This window comes from Stigmatopora nigra, chromosome 2, assembly GCF_051989575.1.
Source record: "Stigmatopora nigra isolate UIUO_SnigA chromosome 2, RoL_Snig_1.1, whole genome shotgun sequence".
Taxonomy (NCBI): domain Eukaryota; kingdom Metazoa; phylum Chordata; class Actinopteri; order Syngnathiformes; family Syngnathidae; genus Stigmatopora; species Stigmatopora nigra.
The window spans coordinates 13,415,867-13,423,639 of NC_135509.1; positions in this window are offsets into that span (position 1 = coordinate 13,415,867).

Here is a 7,773-nt window from a genome sequence, read left to right on the forward strand (position 1 = left end):
GTTGTTAGTCAATCGTGGGGCACTATTTTTTGCAGTACTAAAATAAAAATATATGTTACAAGATATGCACACAAAATAATGATGTACAGTATGTGTCAAAGTAAAATATGTCAGTACAAAGTAATCTGAGCACAGTTTACAAATTTGACAAATAGACGAATAGGCATTGACCTAGTAATCTGAATATACAGATACGTATAAAGAGGACTAGACTGAAAGCCATTAAAACTGAATTAAATACATCAAATACTTTGAAATGATTTTCCAAAGACTAGCCATAGTAGTTTGGATTTCTGAGGGGAAAAAAATCATATGATACCAGCCATAGTCTGCAAATGCTTTAGGAATTTGTTGTTAGCTACATTTTACAAGGTGTAGTCATTTGTGAGGAAACAACAACAAATTATTGTGAGTGTTAAGGGGCTGACAGGAGTGATTGATTGTTGTGCAGACACTGTGTTGATTGTTGCCTGTTGTTTCATTCCTCTGGCTCCCAGCAGCCATTGCTCTCATCGCCCCGGTGAAAAGCCTCCCAACCACTGATGAGTAATTACTAAGTTCATTAGCCACGCTAGTGGTCCAGATATGTATTACAATCCGATTTGTCATCAACTCGCCACACTCGCCCCCCATTGTCATCTCTATGTGTGATTCTCCCATTCGTTGATGTGTAAGTCTTATCTTAAATATTTTAAATACCAAGTTTAAAGTGCTTGACTTTGTGATTCCTGATAATACTGATAATCCTGAAAAGGAACAAGTCTATAATATTCTAAAACATAAAAATAAAGTTTTAGAAGTTACGTGCCATCAAAATCCAATCCAACTCTTCCATGCAAATCACACAGAAGGTCAAATGGAATCTGAAACCTGTTTTTTGTCGATTGCAAGCACTTTTTTTTTAAACGCTCAAAATAGAAAAATGAACCTTGGGTTTCAGGTGTCGTTGGTACCCACCCTTCCTAAAAGTGAACGTAAAAATGAGTGTACATGATAACACAGCAAAAGAATGCAATCTTGTCTGAAAATGATCTCCTTATCATTAGTGTACATTTTTTTAAAAAGAACAAGAAATCCCAAGCGAATGTCAACATCCAAGGCGTTTTTTTTAATAGAAAAATTGTTATTTATTGATCGACACTTTGTAAAGCCTTCCAGCAATACTCCAATCGTCTGGCCTGTCAAAACCATGGAAAAACACGGTGCGCCTTTGTGATTTGATGGCACACTGATTCCCATTACTGGCTCAATTCCAATGTTAATTACCTTCAACAAACCATCATCTCCCTCCAAAGAGTCTTGTGGAGACGGCTAGTGTCCCACCAGAGGACAGCGGGGGGTCCGAATGATAGGTGGATTGGTTCTTTCCCCCCCAATACCAGTCTAGCCATTAGTCTGCATGATGGGCTTTTCTTTTCCAGACCATTTCCCCTGGTCAAAATAGCATAAAGCAGCATTTTTGGTTCAATAGAAAAGACTTCAACTGAATAATCACAAGGGTGAAACTGTAGTTATAATAGAGGCACCTCTGGGATAACCATACATAACAGGGGTGTCAAAAAAAAAAAACGTAAGATTTCTGGAGGGCAAAGTGTTTAAAGTGTACGCTGTTGGCTCTTGCTCTAACATCTGCTTTTAATTACTCAATTAGCGCTATCATTTAGCCTCCTTGACATTCATCCAAATGGCAAATCATAGCCGGAAGTTGTTCTGTTGAAACAGAGCGTTAAGAGGAGTCATGCAAAATGCATACATCATAATGTATATGGATACTTAACTAATTGAACCAATTAAAGGGAAGGAACCGGTTGGGGTGAGAACAGACTGGGTATTGCCCCTTGGGCAGAGGCTGTGACATATCTGATCTACAGCCTCTCCTCTTAAATATTCAAGAATGCATGCCCGAGGTCATTTTTTTTGTACAGACAAAAGGTCTCCCACTTCAGTCATACAACAGCAACCCAGTCATTTTAAATTCATGTATGTTGACAAACAACAAGACAATTCCTCAGATGGCCTCTCGATAAGGAATTTTGATCGGCTGTTTTTTTTTTTTGAAAAACAAGCAAAGTGATCTCGTCAGCTTTAACTCTTTGTATCCTTGAGCATTGGCAGGTTAAACCACTGGGTTTATCATAAGCTTACATGTTAGACTGATATACTCCCCTAACACAAAATAAATACAAAGAATGATTGTATCCCTGCGGTGGTGATTTCCCGCGTGCTATGGATGCATAAATAAACATGGGCATAAATACACAGAGGACATCGACTTTGACTAGACGGCCAAGTGGGGCAGATGTTATTAAAAGGGCTATTTATCACTGTCAACCCTCTAAGGTTCTATACCTCTCTGCCCTCCAGACATGTCACGTGCATGAACAATGTGGCTCATCCGAGCAAAGATGCAAATGCCACCAAACAATGCGTACATAAATGTAGAAATATTGAGAAAAGCCGTAAAAAAAACTAAACGCCAATGTGTAAAAGCTGGAAAAAGTGCGCATAATGCTCAACGCCGATTCCAAAATCAACTCAAAGCTGGCTTCTTGCAATTTTGCCCAAATACCTGCACACTGGTTCATTTTCTGCTCAGTTAGTTTATCGATTGCGAGCACAGTTATCCACTTTTGTGAAGCATTGCAGTAAGTGAATTCCCCCTTTGTTGGACAATAAGTACAGAAGGTTGGAGAAGTCAAACTATTCTTGGGCCATAGGGGACATTGTAGTTCTCCTACACCCTCATCATCATTAGCAGGCTAGGATTTAAAAAAAAAACACTGCAATTAGTCCAGCTCTCTTGCATTAACTCAGGCGCTCATTTTCCTCTGAGCTACATTGTCACTTTTACTATATACTATATAAGTATAAAGTACGTCATTGTTTTCGGGTAACAATGCTTCAAGTTTTATCGAAGCTAAACAGGTAAAGAATACGTATCATTGTCAAAGTATAGCCCCATTTAATGGGAAAATTATATTTGAAGCAGGAATCTGTTTAGAATTGGAATTTTGTCTACTTCAATATCATGAATAATAGGAAGCTTTAAAATTTACACTGTCAACAAACTCAAACTATTTCCCCAGCCACACTTGACAGATTATGATAACATTATAGTTTGTGTGTTTATTTGTTGGGCAGATGCGTTAGAAGTAAAAATACAGTACAACAAATATCTAAAACTTGGAATTGAAAGAGGGAGCAATTGCCAATGAAGCCGCTTTACATTCATATGACATTTACATTCTTTTTTTTTCTTTTTTGTAGGATCTTCCTCTGTAGTAAGCCTCATTTGTGTTCTGACTGGAAACCAATTCTAGTGATTGTCTCTCTTTTTTCCAAATGAAGGAAAAAAAGTCCCTTTTAGAGAGACAATAAATACTGAAGGATTATTATTTGATATGCAGACATAAGACAGTTAACACTTATCAGCAGTTATCTACAGTCAATCTAATGTGAAAGAAGGACTAGCTCTTTATTCTGGACATCAAGGGGCCACCTATAAAGCCGATTCACACAGCAACCACTCACGATTAATGAAGTGCTTACTTAACCAATTTAAACCTTAATTCCTATTAATTCGACATAATAGCTGCCCGAATTAACGACACTCTGGCAGTAACTTGCAAATCTCTGCAGAATCCAAAGAGTCGAGCCAGCAAATTCAATATCCACTGACAAATATGTAAGAGTATGTATATCACCGTTAAAATGCATAACCCCCGTGTAAGACCCCTATCAAGTGTGCTTTACACCTGTATTACATTTCTCCCTCAATCAGCAGCTTTTCCGAGACGGCCGCCTCCCACGAGGAGCAGAAACCATTACAAGGGACCGCGGCTCATTTGCAGAGAGATTGGAGATCATGCTATATCATTTGAAGCATCCCTGGGAACCAAATTGATTTATTCCATTGCCATGTTTGCATGCAGCATCTATAACACGGTATTTCATGTAAATCCCCGACCCAGAATTGAGTTTCTAACGTTGCTGCTTAAAGTGGCAGTAAGAAACGGAGCTTTGAAAAGGCACAATAGGCAAAAGCTAGCATGCAGCAGATGGATGTTCACCATCTTTAACCACCACTTTCTAGTTAGACCTTAGTTGCAATGATCAACGTAATACGAGGTAACACATTCCATTACAGCAAAAGACAAGTTGGGCATTTCTCCTTCTTTTTGTGGTTGTTTTTGTGGTAAAAAATAAGGGAAAAGCAAATAAATATTGCAGACGACTTCAATTTTAAGTGGAGAAAAACAGATCAAGCGGAGCCTGTGGCGAGAGGAGCCTGACTGCATAGCGGCAGGGGGTAAAAGACGGCCTGGGGGGTGCATTATGGAGGGTGTCTGTTTTTAAATGAGCTGAAACTTTAACTACTGCATAATATATAACAAAAATGGATAGTTTGTTTCACTCTCACCAATAAGTCGTGGAAAAAATACTCAAGTTCATTGCGCTCTTCATGTCAACAGAGTAAGCATTAAGTAGGACTGAAGCTCACAAAACAAAAACAAAATCATCAACTTTACTTGAAGGGGGGGAAAATTTAGTATATTTTAGTGTATTAAATATAACATTTGTTATCATATTCTCCAGTAGGGGAGTGCCTAAGTTTGATGCATGAGAACATGTATACAACTCTTTACTCCAAATAATTCACCATGACAATTTCTATTTTCCCAATAAATAGATACATTATTCTTTGAAAAAAAATCTATTGATTAAACTGGGTACTTGACTAAGTGATTTTAGGATAGAGCCAGGATTTTTACATTGACTTGCAGTTCAGCCATAATTAATCAACCATATGCATGGGTAGTTCTTAAAAAGTCCAATGTTGATGGATGGTTTTCAAGCAATTTAATGTATGCATGTTTTTGGAATCTGGAAGGAAACAGATCCTGGAGAAAATAAGCACTACATTACACTTATTTTTTCCAACACTGTCTTAATGCTAAAAAACAATGGCATCCACCACTGTATAAAAACTACAACTCAAAAGGTTTGAGTTTGATTTAATTAATAATACCTCAGTTGTATCGACTGGTTATTTAAGTTATCGCTGCTTTTTATCAGTTCTAGAACCAGTCGGGGCATTTTCCTTTGACATTAATGAGACATTTCACCCACACAACCGCCGCTCTCTTTAGATTTTAACTTTTTGGGATAAAAAAAACAGTCCCTTATCATCCTATAAGAAACACATCACCACTGCTGTCTGCTGGAATATTGCCCTCCTCCCAAAAAAATAAAAAACAATGCAGTAATCAAAAGACTGACTGACTGAACTAAATTGCATTGTTTCGCTCAGCACACAAACGGCATCTGCCCGCCTAGCCAAGATGTTTGTAGTTGAAACGAAATGAGTTTTACGTTCCACTTGTCATACTTTGATTGGGAGAATGCCTTTGCACGATGAACATTTTGACAACATGCAATGATGGCACCTCTGTATTCACATGTAATTCCAACGGCATCCTTAAAGTGACGCGATTGATGGCAGCGATACCCCTGCTGTTAATAGAGCAAGCGTGGAGACGGTTCATCCTGAAGCTACATCATGATAACCGTAGAAATGTTAGAGCTGCGGGGGTTGTTGGCACCATAATTGTTTTTTTCCCCAAACCATACATCTATATGACAAGGGGAAGGAGAAACGTGGGTGAGTAGCCTGACTTTCCTGGTTAAATAATTCATTCGGAAAGCTACAACTACTCTGGGCGGATGATTTTTCTTTTCAGGCTAGAAAATGTGGCTAATTAGGCTTTGCAATTAAATTGTTAAACACATTGCCGCAGCAGACAATTTCAACACTTGTTTTGCTTTACTTACCCAAATCCTAAAGAGGACAAGTACTTAAAGATTTCACCTTGACAAAATGTATTACCGCCATCTACACGCAATTAAACTGGATACTTTAATTCTTTGTTGATTAGCACTAGAGTCAAGCGCGTGGGCTGATTCAGCCACTTCATAACAGCATTAGACGAGCGCTATTAAAAGGCATTCGTCTTGTGGCAAACCTAGACAAATACACTTCGGTTGGCGCTCCCTGCTGTAGTCGAGAGCGACTCAAAAGGTGAAGCCCTTGTAAAAAAATACAGCTCAGTGGCACGCGCCCCAGTTTGGATTTCGGCGATCCGAGAAAGCTGCGACGGACTGCAACCCCACACGTTTGCGTCTGGCCATACGGCCGTATCAATGCGGGCCGAAGGGTCAAAGGGTCAATGAGTAATTAAGACATGCTTGCCTGAGCATTCCCCATGCACACTTTGAGTCCTGATGAAAGGAGAGGGGGGATTTCAACGTAGCCTGATACTACCGATCACATTTCGGTAAATGTTCCTCGTTCAAGGCAATTAGAATGATTAACTTAGTGTGGTGTCATCGCACTGTGTAGGGGGATTTGACATGTGAATCATGCATGAGCACAATGAAACTGTCGCTTGAAACAACAAAGTAGATTTCATAGATAAGTCATTCAAAAGATGCAAAAGTAATCTGAGCCAATGCGAACTGAACAATTTGGAATGAGAAATAATCCAAATCTTCATTCCCCATATGTTAACTCCTTGACAGTGATTGTCGGCAAATACATTTACCTGGATGGCCGGCATTCAGTGATTGTGTTGTACTGCCATTGACAGCGTTAGGCCATTTTGACAGGGGACTAGCAGGTTACAGTACAATTGAAATCATCTCAATTTCCACAATATGAATGGAAGTCGATCCCAAAACTGAGCCATACAGGCCCAATAAATAATATTCAAGCCTTTTTCATGTTTCAATCAATGACCCAGTCAAGTGACCAAGCGTCAGACAAGCAACTATCACCCTCAAATGGTCACGTCAGTCATTTTGCAGCATCCTAGTGCAAATAAAGGGTCAAAAGGAGACATTGATTAAAATGTACGACAAGAAATTATTCCTTCTTCCTCTTTGTGGCAGAAAACCAAGAGGCCAAAGGCAGAAAATTGAGGTCGCTGATAAATGCTATTAGCAGGAGATGCGGAGGGGTGAACAAATCAATATGGCAGTTTGTCACGCTGCCTCTCGCAAGGCGCACGATAGTGCAGCAGAAGCTAAGCGACTGCCCCGTCAGCAAAGCACATTAACAGAAATCAAAGGATGGAGAAGGCCTAAAGGAAGACACGCACGTGTCTCCGTACACGGGCCGCACTTTGGTGATTAAAAGCTATTTCATCAGACCTGTCTTGACACGGTAACACTATTGACTAGCTGCTGCATGGAGGGTGATCACTAATTTGCCTTAAATTAAATGAACAGCGGTCATTTAGATTGTATTGGTTGGGCAAAATGAAGTAAATTCTAACAACAGGGTTATTAAAAAAACACATGCTGTAAAAACATGTGTTTAACAAGCCAATTTGAGCCTCAAAGACTGCAAAATGTATATGTAAAATGACTCACTTTGACCCCTTTTCTGTTTCATTGGAAAGAAAAGCTTTTATTTGATGTTTTATTTGATTATTTCCTTCGAATTTGTCAAGTTTAGTCTGGTGGAAACCTTATGGTTGCTAAAATGACAACTTTTCTTTCAGGAAACCTCCAAATTACAGTTTTTTTCAGCCAAAACATAGCACTTAAAATCAGTAAATAAATTATGAAATTGAAAAAAAAACCCTCATAGACTCACCATTAGTGTCACTTTAAAAAGAAAAAAAAAATGTCCAACCCCATTTCAGTGTTATGTTAATTACAACTTCAAGAGCACCTTCCTTATATACAAATAACATTTTTTGTCATGCATTT